We start from the raw sequence: 13,650 nt of genomic DNA, 5'->3' as shown, positions 1-13,650 counted from the left end.
GAAGGTCAAAGTAGTCGAACCCTGAAACAGGGGAGACTTTAACTAATAAAATGTACTAATTGGCTCGACAAAAAATTCTAGAAAAAAATTTGTAGATGGATATATGAGTCTAGTTTCAGGTAAAATTTACGAAACTAGTTTTCGAGTTTTGGAACTGAAGATATGATTTTTAAGGTGACAATGATGCAGTTAGCCAGTTTGTCTGGAAATTTTTAAAATGGTCTGTGAAAATAAATGAATTAAGTCTGTTAGCACCTCGTGTTCGACTCCGGCAACGGTCTTGGGTACGGGGTGTTACAGTAGAGGTTCATTAGTCTATAAGTCCTGCACCAAAAGAATATAATATCTGGTAGTAGCAATGGTCGTGGTCGAGTAGGACATGACAGTCGTGGAGAACCTTTACCAGTGGAGTTTTTAGTTCCTAAGTGATGATGAGCTTTAGAGCTCTTTATAACTGTGATAAAATCAAGAACTCTTTAAGAAATATAAGGAAGCATAATTACTCATAATGAAATAGCCAAAATTATAAATTATTGAATAAAAATTATAGAACCTAAAATTAAAATAATATTAAAGGAAAATAAAATAAAAAGTACTTAAAGAAGATAAATAAAGATAAAAGTGGAAATAAAAATAAAAAATAAAAAGTTTTTAAACATCGTCATCACCAGATGGTTCGCGAGGTGGTGGTAGCGATGAGATGTGAAGGTGCTGACAAATCTGATGAAGAGTAGCTTCAATGTGATCAAAGAGCTGAAAACACTACTGCTTAAATCGAGTAAGGTGCTCAGAGATGTCAGAGTATGAAGCCGCTGCATGAACTGGACGACGGATGGGTGGTGGCTGAGATGGTGGGTCCTCATGACGTGGAGGGATATCATCAGTAATGTCCTCTAGGTCCTCCTCCTCGGTGGATTGGACGAGGCTGTATTGAGAAGGGTGGTTCCATGTCGTTTCTTGATCATCCTCATATGTAGCATGCTTGAAATGCCCTCTAGGAACATCTGGCCAATGAGAGTGAGGGAGGATGATTGTGCCGCTGTGTTGAGGAGCCCAAAGTACTGAACCAATCGAGTCACATAGGGCTCGATAAAGATGACTCCTCTCCTATGTCGCTCCGTCTGATGGCGGATGGCGAGGGAAATGAAATAGGAAAGGTCGAAAACGTGCTCATTTGCCATGCTCCACAGGAAATAAGCATCATGAGTGTTAACGACACTGGTGCTCTCTCGCCGTCCTATCAGAGTATGGGCCAAGATGGCGTGTAGGTATCGCAGGGATGGGGCAAGGGCTGATGCCTTAGAACAGCTAGGATCATAAGTGGCTGAGGCAGGGACGAGGTCCTTCCATCACTTTGAGGGAGAGTAGTGGATGTGGCGATGGAGGGTGTCGAGTTCATTGTCATCTATAAAGTCCTCCGTGTATAGCCCTAGTGCAATTCCAAACTCTGGTACGCTCAACTGGCGCACTAGACCACCAAGGTGAAATTGGACCATTCTAGGATCGTCGAAGTTTGTCATGACAACCTAAAGATGGAAGGTCGAGCAGAGTTCCATTGAGAGCTCGAGGTACGTTGGCTCGACGATCTCAAAGAAGAACCCCCACGGGCCAGTCATCAGGAGGGCTCGGACCGCGTTAGCCATTTGAATTTGTTCAAGTGTTGCCTAGTCAATGCAGCGGCCCACACCTAGGGGTCGGGCCTGTAATATCTAAAATAGTTCCTCTTGGGGTCCCAAGGGAAACTGGAGGAACGGGTGTCTAATCTCCGCGGTAGGACCCGAGGATGATGCTGCTCCTTTCTTCTTCTTTGAGGCGGGGACAGCGGTCTTCTTACCACGTGAGGTTGACATTGTATACCTGCAATGAAAAGTTAAAGTTAAATATTCCCCAAGAATGTACGCGTTTTAAAATTGAAAAAGAATATTTCATGGGGCTCACGCACTAGATGAAAAACATACTAAAACAACCAAAGCAGATATATCAAGTCATTATTATGAATAAGACTACGAGAGTAATGCTAACAAAAATATCTTGTGAATGAATTCATGTGGGTCTGATTAGTATGAAATATGGTGTGGGTAAGCATGAAATCTATGGAAACAAGAAAAATGGATGAATGTAGCAAACTATACTGACTAAGATGACAAATTTCTTAACAAAGAGCATAAGTATTCTATCATTACAACCATGATTATTTACTCAAAATAAAACAAAATATCATGAAATAAGAAAAAGAATGAAGAGAATAAAGGGAAAAAATGAACAAACGCAAGAGGAAGAAGCTTTGGGTCGTCAAAAGTGGTGCTATGGTTAGCGCACGGGCATGGAAAGTAGGGTGTGTGAACTTGCAGCGGCTAGGGTTAAGGATTTTCGGAAGGGGGTGATGAATAGTGAGGGGTATATATAGATTTTGAGGCACACGACCGTGCCTAATTTTTACCTGTGTATTTCGCAATTTTTAAATTTGGGCACATTTGGCATTCGGCCCACGCCCGTGTTCCTTGGGTGTGTGGGTGCACACAATCGTATCGCACGGCCGTGTTCTGCTTCGTTCACTTCTCCCACGCCTGTGTATGGATGTCCACGCCCGTGGTATTTTATCAGTCTTGAGCGCGGTTGATGGGCACGGGCGTGCTAAATTCTCAGTTTCAACCACGGGTTATCGACACGGGCGTGTCGTATGCCGTGTTGGTTTGACAGACTCGTCCATGGCCATGCCGCACGACCGTGGCAACTTATCACATCCTGTGTTAAGGAAAAATATTTCCCTATTTTCACACGACTATATCGCACAGTCGTGTCTCATACTGTGGTGTGAGCACGACCTAAGGCACGCTCGTGTGCCCAGCCGTGTAGATTAGAAAACCTGTGTTTCAACGACTCAGTTAGTGATTAGATGTCAAAAACTAAAATTTTAAAAAAGTCAACATCATTAGTGCTCGGGTTGCCTCCCGCGAAGCGCTTATTTATAGTCTAAGCTTGACTTACCTTTCTGTTGCATGGTCATGGTGGTGCGAGGAGTTTACGCTCCTCATCCCTGCTTTCAATTTTATCAACATAAGGTTTAAGATGAGTACTGTTTACCTTAAAAGTGCCGAATTTGGGATGAATTACCTCGACTGTACTATATGGGAAAATACTGAGTACCGTAAGAGGGATTGCTTCGTTAGGTTCAGAAGTGGCAATACGAGGGTCTACTGCATCTAGCAGTACTTTATCTCCAACCTTAAGTTGATTTGGTAAGATATTGAGCTCGTCATGGCGTAGTTTTGGTTTATCATGTGTCCTCAGTTTATATGTCTGTCATTCATCTAGTTCCTCAATTTCTATCCTTCGTTCATCATAGATAGGTCCTTTGTTGTTATTCGAACATGGCTCAGGTGTGTTCTTTGAACGTGTTTCCTGCCAGGAAGGCTTCAACACATGATTAGTTTTAATAGTATGATTTATACAACCACCTTCAATTTTTGATGTGTTGCTCGAATTACGAGCTTGAAGGGTGATTGTTTCGTCTCCCACACGAAATGTGAGTTCACCTATGCTAGCATCAATTATTGTTCTAGCAGTTGCTAAAAAGGGCCTCCCTAAAATTAAAGGAACGTTACTATCCTCCTCTATGTCTAGAACAACGAAATCAATTAGGAATATAAATTTGTCAATTTTAACGAGTACATCTTCAATAATATCCCTAGGAAATCTGATTATTTTATCGGCCAATTGAATACTCATCCTAGTTTGTTTGGGTTTCCCAAGACCTAGTTGTTTAAACATTTTATAAGGCATGACATTAATACTAGCCCCTAAATCAGCTAAAGCATTATTAACATCTAAGCTACCAATTAAATAAGGAATCGTAAAACTCTCTAGATCTTTTAATTTTTTGGCCAACTTATTCTGTAGTATGGTTGAGCAAACTGCATTTAGTTTCACATGCGATGCCTCATCCAACTTCCGTTTATTTGTTAAAAGCTCCTTTAAGAATTTGATTGCGTTCGGTATCTGCAAAAAAGCTTCAATAAACAGTAAGTTAATATGTAATTTCTTTAAAAGTTTAAGGAATTTACCGAATTGTTCATCTGAGTGGTCTTTCCTTGTCGCATTTGGGTATGGTACACGTGGTTTGTACTCTTTACTTACCTATTTTTGGTCATTGTGTTCCACCTCACCTTTACCTTTACTTACCACAGTCTCTTGCCTCAATTCTGGTTCAGGTGCAACTAACCTTTCCTCATCTTGAATGGTAATTGTGTTGAGTTGTTCCCTTGGGTTAGATTCAGTGATACTCGGTAGGCTACCTTGTGGTCATTCAGATATTAATTTGGCGAGTTGTCCTATCTAAGTTTCGAGCCCTTGGATCGACGCTTGTTGATTCTTAAGTGTTGTCTCGGTATTCTAAAAATGATTTTCTGACACCGAGATGAATTTTGTTAGCATCTTCTCAAGGTTTGGTTTTTTCTCTTGTTGGTAGGGTGGTTGTTGGAAGCCTGGAGGTGGTGGTGGTCTCTGATTTCCTTGGCCTCCCTATGAAAAATTTGGGTGGTTCCTCCAACCTGCATTGTAAGTGTTACTATAAGGATTATTTTGAGATTGAGGATTATTACCCATGTAATTTAATTGCTCGTTCTTTATGTTGTGGTTATAAGGTGGGTATTCTAAATTGCTTGATCCACCTCCACTTGCTTCCCACTGCATTACTAGGTGAACCTGTGAAGAACCAAGAAAACCATCAATTTTTCTATTCAAAAGTTCTACCTGATTAGAGAGCATGGTGACTGAATCAACGTTAAAAATGCCGGCTGTTTTCGTTGGTTTTGTTCTCATGACTTGCCACTAATAATTATTTAGTGACATCTCTTCTATAAATTCATAAGCATCCTCAGGTATCTTATTATTGATAGTGCCTCCAGCAGCTTATCAATCATCTGTCTAGTCGAAGGATTCGGGCCATTGTGAAACATTTGAACCTGTAGCCAGAGTGGTTACCCATGGTGAGGGCATCTTCTTAAAAGGTCCTTATATCTCTCCCATGCATCATAGAGTGTTTCTAAATCTATCTACACAAAAGAAGAGATATCACTACGTAATTTGGTTGTTTTAGCCGACGGAAAACATTTTAATAAAAAATTTTCAGTCATTTGTTCCCAAGTAGTGATTGACCCTCGTGGTAACGAGTTCAACCACTGTTTAGCTTTGTTCCTTAATGAAAAAGGGAATAACCGAAGGTGAATGGCATCATCAGAAATGCCATTGATTTTAAAAGTATCGCAAAACTCTAAGAAATTTGCCAAATGAGTGTTTGGGTCCTCGTCCTACAAACCATCAAACTGAACAAACTGTTGGATCATTTGAATGGTGTTAGGCTTTAGTTCAAAATTATTTGCAGCAACAGCAGGCCTAACTATGCTCGATTCAGTTCCTGTTAAAGAAGGTTTAGCATAATCATACATAGTATGCGGAGCAGGATTCTAATTAGCAGCAATCGCAGGAGGTAGCGGATTTTCCTGGTTTTTAGCCATCTCCTCGGTTGTGGTGTGAATATCATCCTCTTGCGCTTCCTCTGTGTATCTTAAGCTTTGCCTGATTTCTTTTCAGTTTCTATGAACTGTGTGATCGATCTCACTATCAAACAGTAATGGTCCCGACGGGTTTTTTCTAGTCATACATTATAAAAACCTACTAGAAGCAAATAAAAGAAAAATTAGAAAAGAAAATAAAAATTTAAATTGCAAATAAAATAAAATGGCTAAAGTAATAAAAATCGAGTGTTCCTAATAGCTTAGTTCCCCGGCAACGAAGCCAAAACCTTGATACGTGATATTCACGACAGGTTTTAAAATTTTATAATTAATCATTTTTGAAACTAACTATGATCACGATGAAGGCAAGTGTACCTATCGAACAGTAGTATAGCTTTAGCAAGACCGGATTGTCAAACCCAAAGGAACCAAGAGTACTAGTAATTACTTTCTTTTTTTTATCTAGCCTAAAAATTAAGGGATTTGTTTATCTAAACTAATTAACTAAACTAAGAGTGCACAGCGAGAAAACTGGGGAAAAGCTTTTGGGAAAACTCGATTGATTAAGACAATACCCAAGGAAAAATCCACCTAGACTTCACTTGTTATTTGACTCTGAATTAGACGATTTATTCATTTGACTTGATCCGTAGAAATCCTTAAGTTATATTATTATCTCTCTCGAGACTAATAATGTCTAACCCTAGGTTGATTAATTGAAATATCTTTCTAATTAACGCCCTAGTGTTGCATTAACTTGATCTATGGATCCCCTTATTAGGTTTCACCCTAATCCGAAAAAATCTTGTCACCCTATCTCTAGGCGTGCAATCAACTCCGCTTAATTATGACAACTTTACTCTTAGACAGGGACTTTTACTCCTCTGAATAAGCGCATTAAATTGAATCAATATCCTGGAATATTAAGACAAGAATTAAGAACACATAATTAAGAACAAGTCAAATATTTATCATGCAATTCAGATAATAATAACAAGATCCATCTTAGGTTTCATTCCCCTTAGGTATTTAGGGGGTTTAGTTCATAATTATGAAAGAAAACATCTCAGAAGAATAATGAATACAAAACATAAACAAAACCCAAAACCCCTGAATGGAAATTGAAGGGAGATCTTCAGTCTTGACGATGAATCCCGCTTCTAAGATGGATCAATTGGCTTCCCTTGAGTAATTCCTTGCCTCCTACTCCGTGTCTCTCTTCTAAGTGCCTCCTCAGGTGTTTAAATCGGCTTTAGAATGCCTAAGAGCCCTCAAAAGTGGCCTTTTTCGAAGAGGACTATACTTGGGCTCGACAGGGACACGCCCATGTGCGATTGCTCTAGCCCGTGGTCAAGGCTATTAAATAGGCATGGGCATGTAGTCTACCCGTGTAAGTCATGCTTCGATCCTGCCAAATGGATAAGGCCGTGTGGCTTACCGGTGTAAGGAAGTCCAGGCCATGTTGATTTCCCATGTAGGTCCATTTTCTCTATTTTCAGCCCATTAAAGAATTAGGAGCATCAAATTCACCAAATCTAAGGAGAAACCATCCATAAATGTGCTCAGCATGGGATAAGATATATGTATAAATTACGGTTTATCAATTAAGCTCATGAACGTGGAACTAAAGAGTTCAAAGGCTGAATGATTAATGATGTAGTCAGAATGAGAATGGGTTAGTAAGTAAAGATGGTATTAAAAGAGATATCAGATTTTTCTAAAGATTATTCGGATTATGTAATGTCATTGTTAAGGAAGAAGTTATTCATGAGGAAACAACTTATCTAGATATGATATTTATAGAATGGATTAGCCAAAAATTCTTCCGAATTGACTCTTTCAGTGAATTGAATAATGTAAGATTATTGATGACTTAATTAGTCAGTAGAATAGTGATGAAATTGCAAAGATATTTGAAGGCAGCTGTTATAATTGAGTATATTACAGCAACATCTCCTGGGTACTCTATAAGTTATGTTATTCTCAAAGGCATATGAAATTGTTCATGTTCAGATGCAATATTTGTTGTATTGAAACGCTAGTAAATCATGATAGATGAAATTACTGTAAGTCAGGTTGATTTATGAGCGGTATTGCTCTACCTTACTTGGGTTTTTTAATTCATCATGATTGATATAATATTTGAGGATAAGATTCATATGATGTTATTTTCTATTTCTACTGTTGAAGCCCTAAATTGAGAATGTGCAAGTTATATTGTCTTTATCACAGTTGTTTCTATTGAGTATGCGTGATATTATACCCTTTTGAATTTTCTTTGAGATATCATCAATTTTTTATTATTCAAACATGGTTTATCTATGAAAGATATTCATCGGATAGAGGTAATTGCATTCATTATCGTTATAAATATTGACTCGATCATGAGATTTGGTGACAGAGATTATAGATTATAGAAACTGAATTACTGCATTGGTTATTATACGGGCCACTTTCAGTTCTCCCTCTTCTAATTTGAGGTACACTATTGATATTGAAGTGTTTCTTTATCTATAGGTTGAAATGTCGGTCATATTAATGCACTACGGTTTAAAATCCATCTGATGATTATGGATTTGGAAAAAAAAAACTCAAAGCTTCAATGTTAATAATTGAAATAGCTACATTGATGACCCAGTTATTACTAAAAAGAGGTAAGATTTGAATGGACTGGCAAATGTTAGAAAAGTTTTGACCAGTTGGAAGTTCTGTTGATCAAAATATTAATTCTGGTTCAACCTGAATCAGGTAAGGAATTCATTATTACAATACTGCACTATGGAACAGGATTAAACTGTGTTTTGATGCAGTAAGGCAAAGTAATAGCCTGTACTTTTAGGCAGTTAAAAACCACATGAAAAGAATTACCCTATACATGATCTAGAAATGACAGCTATTGTTTTTGTGTTGAAATCTGATAACATTACTTATTTGGTGAAAAATCTCATATATTCAGCAATTATAAAAAGTTGAAGTATCTGATGTTGTAAAAAGATTTTACTTTGAGATAGCGTATATGACTTGAATTGTTGAACAATTATGATTTGACAATTGTATACCACTTGAAAAAAATGAATGTGATTACAGAAATTCTAAGTAGGAAATCTCTGTATACTTTTCAAGCCATGGATACGAATTATATTTGTCTAATAATAACTTAATTTTAGCTGAGTATAGAGCTAAATTGATGTTTATATGACAGAGCAGCGAAACTCAGAAAAATGATAATGAGTTGTAAGTTAAAGGAGCATAGAATGAAATAATTATTGAATTAAGATAGCAGATTTGAATTTGATAATTGTCTGTTATTCCGAGATAAAACCTGTGTACTAAAGAATTTGAAACTTTTGCAGAAAATTTTACATGAATGATCACAATAGTACTATGTCTGTTTATCTAAGAAATGATAAAATGCACAACGATTTGAAAAAGATATACTGGTAGCCTGAAATGAAATGTGGTATTTTTGAATCTATATTTAAATGCTGGATGTATTGCAAGATAGAGATGATACTTTTAAGATGGGTGTAGTCAGTGAAAGTACCGAAATGGAAATGAGACAAAATTACCATGAATTTTATATTAGGATTATCACTGTCTATGAAAAAGAAAGATACTATTTGAGTAATTGTCGATTGTTTGATGAAGCCTGCACATTTCATTCTGGAATGAGTGGATTTCACACTTGATATATTGCTTGAACTATTTATTTTTGAGATTTTTAGATTATATGATGTGCTATTTTCTGCTATGTCTGATAGAGATCTACAGTTTAACTTCTGATTCTAAAACAAGTTACAAGAAACTCTGGGTATACGGTTACATTTTAGTACCGTATTTCATTTTTAGAAGGATGATCAATCTAAACATATGATTCAGAATTTGGAAAATTGCTTCGATTTTGTGTACTTGAATTTGAAGGTAATTGGGAAGAGTATTTGCCTTTGGCTAAAATTGCTTATTATAATAGTTAACAGTCAAGTACAAAATTTTTATTGTAGGAGGCTTTATATGGTCACAAATATAAAACTCTGATGGTTTGGACAGAGTTTAGTGAGAAAAGATACATGTAGTAGGTTTCATTCTTTGAAACTAAAGAATATGAAAATGATCTGAGATAGTTTAAAAGCAATATTTGATCATCAGAAATTCGTGTGAATCTAAAATGAAAAGAACTAAAGTTTTAGGTGGGCGATAAAATATTTTTGAAAGTTTTGCCATGGAAGAAAGTTCCCTAGTTTGACCGTAAAGGCAAATCAAGCCTGCGGTTTATCGGGTCATATAAGATTATTGAAAAGAATTAGACCTGTTGCGTGTTGATAGGTATTATTATTGGAGTTCTACAAAATTCACAATGTTTATATGAGTATATGTGTTATGGCAGTATCGATCAGACTCATCATATGTTATTACTTTGATAAATGTTAAATTCGACCTGACACAACTTGCAACGAGAGATTGGTTGAAATTCTGGCACTTGAAGAGAAAAACTGAGAATTAAAAAGGTAGCTTTAGTAAAAGTTTTCTGACAATGACATGATATAGAGGGAGCTACCTAGGAACTGGAGGAAACTATGAGAAAGTAATGTCTAAATCTCTTTACTGGTAAAATTTTCGAGAATGAAAATTCCTTAAGGGGGGAGAGTTGTAACAGCCCAAAGTCCGGTGAAATAGGAACAGTGGTTTCAGGACGAAATGGGAATTTATGAAAAAGTTAGGGGCAAAATGGTAATTTTGCCTAGGATGTAAATTGAGTCTAAATGAGTATGAAATATGAGAAATTGATGTAAAATTTACTCGTATAGATGCGGATAGACCAAATTTGGAGCTAGAACGAGTAAAGAGGAAAATGTCAGATTAGTAGATTTTACGTACACGAACATTGTCGAGGTAAGGTCGTGTAACTAAATTGTGTTTAATTACATGCTTGCATTGATTGTGTTTATGTAAATTTTATAAATAACATAAATATGTGAAATGATTACATATCCGATCAAGCCCGATAAATGAAAATGTTTAAACTAAATGATAATGTCTGATAGATGATAAAGGATAAACAATAAGAATGTTACCTATATGCTTGAAATGAATGTGGAATGTGTTTATTTGAATTATATGAATGTTGTGGATGTATGAAATAATCACATGCCTGATAATACTTCAGAAAAATGTGTAAATCCCGGTTGAATACAATGGAAAGTCGATGGATATGTGATTTCTCGAAATGAATGAGGTCCTGCATTTGTTGTTGACGGGATTTAGCTCGAACGAGTGATCCTATTGACCTCATTACAGAAAGGATTTAGCTCGGACAGGTAATCCTAATATAAGTCCTCTCGAGATTGGATTTAGCCCAGGCAGCTAATCTAGATCAAGCTCCTTAAAGCATATGTCATAGAAAGAATTTAGCCTGGACTGGTGATCCTGTTGTATTCATGTGTGGCTTGAGAGTGTACTCTCTGATATAGTACCTGATGGGTACCATTGGACATGATTTGACGGATCCTGATTTGTACACCTTGAGTGTATTACCTACATATCCATTGATATTCTGAATAAATTCAACAGGTGACAATTCCAGATATGAGAAGATATGAATGATAAAATGAGTTATTACACATATCCGTTCGAAATACAATAAAGTGATGATACATGACAAATGATATATCAAAACATAAGATGATGATATTTGTACATGGACTCTATTTGATGAATATATGTTCATTCTTGATTATGGACTTGTACAACTTGAATGTACTAATCGTGACCTTGATATTCCTAGTAATATAAGTAAACTTCTGATATGAAATGATCTAAACTCGAAATGAACTAGTATCAAATTATACTTGAAATAATGAGATGAATTATGCATGTTGAATGCATAAATGTTGTGGAAAGCATATGTGCTTGGAAACTTGATTATTGTTGAGCCCATATATGTTTTGATGTTATTATGGAATATATGACTAACAAGGGCAATGAGGATATGTGTAGGGCTTGAGGTCAAATTGATTGAATATGCCTAACATAGTCACCTCGAAACAGAATGAATGGTAATTTAAGTACCACGTTATATGAACTTACTAAGCGTTTTATGCTTACTTAGTTTTATTTCCTTGTTTTAGAGTAAATCAAAAGCTCGTTGGATTGGAAGCTTGGCAGAGATCACTCACACTATCCATCGGTCCATGTCGGCATAATATGGTAAAGCAATTATGGTTATAATGGCATGTATAAGTTATATAGGCCATATTGGCATGTAAATGATAAGATGTTTGTAACCTAGCCATTGGAATCGCTAGTAATGGCATGTTTTGATGTACTTGTAATGTCATACTATGGTAGTTTTGAAATGTTAAGAAGTTGATCAAATTATGTCTAACATGTGGGCTAAACTAAGGTAAGATTGTGAACATGTATACATGTAATGATATGCCATATGAATGATGGAATTTGCTAAATTTGAATACTTGAATTGGTTGGTTTATGGATGTGAGTTTATGTGCAGGTCATTGGTGTGAATTTGGGTGAGAAATGAAGCTAGAAATGGCTTTATTTTGTCCATACGGGCAGACACATGGGTGTGTGTCTAGTAAACCGTAATTTATACATATTTTTATCCCATGCTTAGCGTATTTACGGATGATTTCTCCTTAGATTTGGTGAATTCGATTCTCCTAATCCTTTAATTTCATGTTTTATACTTAGGTGAGCATAGGAGAGTAAAAAGAGCAAGAAACGGTTCGAAAACGGAGAAAATGGGCCCACATGGGAATACAGCACGGCCTGGACTTCCTCACACGGGCGTGTCACACGGCCCTATCAATTTGGTAGGATTGAAGCACGACTTACACGGGTAGACCACATGCCCGTGCCTATTTAACAGCCTTGACCACAAGCTGGAGTAATCGCACACGGGCATGTCCCTGCCGAGCCCAAGTTTAGTCCTATTCAGAAAAGGCCAATTTTTAAGGCTCTTAGGCATTCAAAAGCCTATTTAAATACTTGAGGAGGTACTTAGGAGGGGGACGCAGAGTAGGAAGCAAGGAATTACTCAAGAAAAGTCGATTGATCCATCTCAATTGCCGAATTCATCATCAAGACTGGAGATCTCCCTTCAAGTTTTGTTATCTTTATGCTTTTGAGATGTTTTCTTTCATAAATATGAACTAAACCCCCTAAATACCTAAAGGGAATGAAACCTAAGACAGATCTTGTTATTATTATCTAAATTATATGATAAATATTTGACTTGTTCTTAATTATGTGTTCTTAATTCTTGTCTTAATATTCTAGGATATTGGTTCAAGTTAACGCTCTTATTCAGAGGAGGAATAGACCCTGTTTAAGAGTAAAATTGTCATAATTAAGCGGAGTTGATTGCGCGCCTAAAGATAGGGTGACAAGATTTTTCCAGATTAGGGTGAAACTTACTAAGGGAATCTATAGATCGAGTTAATGCAATTCTAGGGTGTTAATTAGAAAGATATTTCAATTATTCAACCTAGGGTTAGACGTTATTAGTCTCAAGAGAGAATAATATAACTTAGGGATTTTTACGGATCAAGTCAAATGAATAAATCGTCTAATTCAGTGTCAAATAATAAGTGAAGTCTAGGTGGAGTTTTCCTTAGGTATTGTCTCAATCAATCGAATTTTCCCAAAAGTATTTTCTTGAGTTTTCTTTCTGAGCATTCTTAGTTAGTAATTAGTTTAGATAACCAAACCTCTTAATTTTTAGGCTAGATAATAAAAAGGAAGTAAATACTAGTACTCGTAGTTCCTTTGGGTTCGACAATCCAGTCTTGCTAAGCTATACTACTGTTTGATAGGTACACTTGCCTCAAATAATAAGTTAGTCTCAAGAACGATTCATTTATAAATCTTTAAAACCTGTTACAAATATCACGCAATCAGTATCTAGACCATGTGTGACACACGACCGGGTACATGGGTGTGTAGTTAGGCCGTGTGTCCCCTGCACCTAAATTTTGAGAAACAGAATCTCAGAATTGAGCACACGGGCAGAGACACATGGGCATGTGGCATGGATGTGTGCACAAGTCAAGGTGTTACACGGGGTCAAACACGGCCTACAGCACAGGTGTGTCCCTTGGACCACACGGGCGTGTGA

General features: G+C 36.7%; 1 non-coding gene across 1 annotated transcript; it reads left to right on the top strand.

Annotated features, from left to right (window-relative positions):
• The first annotated feature begins 4,980 nt into the window (after positions 1 to 4,980).
• LOC128280319 (small nucleolar RNA R71) lies at positions 4,981 to 5,084 on the top strand. Its single transcript, XR_008270499.1, has one exon. It is a non-coding gene; the product is annotated as a small nucleolar RNA R71 (small nucleolar RNA).
• The last annotated feature ends 8,566 nt before the right edge of the window (positions 5,085 to 13,650 follow it).

Source organism: Gossypium arboreum, chromosome 8 (genome assembly GCF_025698485.1).
Source record: "Gossypium arboreum isolate Shixiya-1 chromosome 8, ASM2569848v2, whole genome shotgun sequence".
Taxonomy (NCBI): domain Eukaryota; kingdom Viridiplantae; phylum Streptophyta; class Magnoliopsida; order Malvales; family Malvaceae; genus Gossypium; species Gossypium arboreum.
This window is presented reverse-complemented; position numbering and strand designations above follow the sequence as displayed.